Here is a 2,640-nt window from a genome sequence, read left to right as displayed (position 1 = left end):
GCAGCAGCCCAGCTTGGTCTCCATGGTGTCCCACCCTCTTCCCTGGCCCTCTCTTCTCCACCCATCCCCGGGCTTTGCCCTCACACCCTTCCCCATGGCATGCACTCCACCCACTCCCGAGGCCTGGTCTCCAAGCCGAGCGCCTGTCCTGACCTCCAGACTTCAAGATTCACCTGTCCCTTGGACATCAGCACAGAAAGCTCAGCTTTCTCGCAGCTAGAGCAGATTCGTTCAGTCCCCAGGCCAGCTCTGCTTCTGGTATCAAGTATCCAGTTTCCCAAGACAGAGCCTCAAGAGGTCACCTTCAACTCCTCTTCCTCCTTTCCCTCTTCCCCAGAGCTGGCCCCTAACTTCTGCAGATTCCCCAACTTCACGTCCCTGGGCTCTATCTGTTATTCTCTATCTCCACTGCTGCTGCCTGGGCATCTGCCACCAACCTTGCTCACCTGGTGAGTGGCAACCACCTCTGACTGGCCTCCCAGCCCCAGTGCTGGGCCCCCTGGGCTCTTCTCCCTATGCTGCAGCCAGAGTGCTCTTTCTGAAAAACATGTCTGATCCCATCACGCCTGTGCTGGAAATCCTTCAGTGTCTGCAGGGAATGTGGCCAGGCTTAGCAGGCCACTTGACACCCACTGTCCGTCTCAGGAGCTCTGCACTTGCTGTTCCACCCCCTTCAGAGAGGTCCCTTCTGCTGGGAAAGCTTCAGAACCTCCCAAGCCTCCCCACTGTCCCTGCCCTGGGCTCCTGTAGCAGCCACGCTGTTGCCAAGCTTGTTGTGACATGAGGCTGTGTGACCACAAGTTCCTGGGGGACAAGCCCTGTTACATTCACAACTGTATCCCCGAGGGCTACCCCAAGGACCATAGCAGATGCAAATAAACCCTTTTAATTAGGGATTTTGGCAGCTTTACCTCCGGAGACACAGTGTGGCATCTGTGTCACTCTAGAATTTAAATCTTGGTGCAAGATTTAAATTCAGGCACCTCAGGCAAGCTTCTGCACCTTCTGAGCCTCATTTGCCCCGCCTGGGAAGTGGTGGCCACACCACCTGTCACGATTGAGGTGGAAAGACCCTCCCAGCCTAGCTGGTGCTCAGCAGGGGCGTGCTGGCCCCTCCCCCACCACAAGGCCTCCCTCATGGTTGGAAGTGTCCCTGGGGGTTGGGGGACTCAGGCAGAGCAGCCTCACCTCTGCTGCCTCCTTCTCAAACCTACTCATGGGCCCTGCGTGGTGGCTCACGCCTGTAATCACAGCACTCTGGGAGGCCGAGGCAGGAGGATCAGTTGAGCCCAGGAGTCTGAGGTTGCTGTGAGCTACAATGACACCACTGCACTCTACCCAGAGTGACAAAGTGTGACTCTGTCTCAAAAAAAACAACAAACCTACCCACGGCCCTCTCGTCATTGCCCCACATTTGATGATGAGAAGATGAGGTGCCCCCTTGTTGTGGACTCGCCCGAGTCCACGTGGCCAACCACCACGATGCGGATGGGGGTCTTCTCTTTGCCCGTGGTGGGGGCTGCTCAGAGAGAGGAGGACGGGCATGCTTAGGGTGGGCATCGATGACCCCCTACCCCCAGCTCATCCTCCCTGGAACGGGGCCAGCTCAGCAATGGAGGGTGAGACAGGAGAGGAAAAGAATCACTAGGAAGGCAGGTGGAGGGGTCTCCCTCGTGCCTCATGCTTGGGAGGGTGCTCCAGTCTCTGCCCCAGCTCCAAGGAGAACGTGCCCACCTCCGCAGCCAGGAGTCTCACCAAGCACCTAGATGCAGACACCTGGTTTCCTAGTCCCACTTTTACAGCTGACTCCCAGGCCCTCCCCTCCCATCGGGGGTCCTCATTGGCTCTCTCTGGCCCTCTGGACCCGTGTGGGGAAAATCCAGCAGCTGGAATGACTCAGGGGGGTGGCTGTCATGTTTCAGGTGGGGAGCCGGCAGCCAGCCAGGAGGCGTCTCTGCACTTTGAGGTGCTGATTGATAACCCCCTCCCCTTCACCCCAGCCTGGGCACTAGGAGGTGGCCCAAGGGTCAAAGGAAGGCCTAGCGATGCGGACGAAAGCAGAAACCTGGGGTTAGGAGGATGTCCCCAGACTTGCTGTCCCTGTGCGTTTGCAGCTGCTCAGGAGTGTGTGTACACAGGGTGGGGGAGAAGGAGGGAGGGGTGGGAGGTCTAGCTGCTCATGCACCCACCTCCTGGGTTGCCCTGGCCGTCACCAGCCAGATGGATTCATCCGTCTCCAGAGGCCAGCACAGAGCCTGACCGGTGGGAAACCGTGTTGAGTTTGCTGCGTGAAAGCATGATGGCCAACGAAAGGACAGCCCACCACCTTCCAGGCCTGAGTGCAGAGCACTGTATTCTTCCATTCCTCTGCGCTACTACTAACTCCATCTGAAAAAGGAGAAACTGAGGCTCAGGAGCGGGATCACCTGTTAGAAAGTAGCAGAACTAGGATGCAAACTCCAGCTGACCCCAGAATTTTAGTCAGAGCCTCACTCTACGTCTTCAGGGAATTCCAAAGAAATGAAGGAAGGAACAGGACTCCATCCCAAGCCCAGTGTGTTCATCCCTGTGGTCCCTGCGTCCAGCACTGGGTTGTGGAATGAATATTTAGGGTAGGACATGGGGAAGGGTAGGAGTAAG

This window comes from Propithecus coquereli, unplaced genomic scaffold (assembly GCF_000956105.1).
Source record: "Propithecus coquereli isolate 6110/MARCELLA unplaced genomic scaffold, Pcoq_1.0 Scaffold341, whole genome shotgun sequence".
NCBI classification, from domain to species: domain Eukaryota; kingdom Metazoa; phylum Chordata; class Mammalia; order Primates; family Indriidae; genus Propithecus; species Propithecus coquereli.
Note: the sequence above shows the minus strand (reverse complement) of the source record.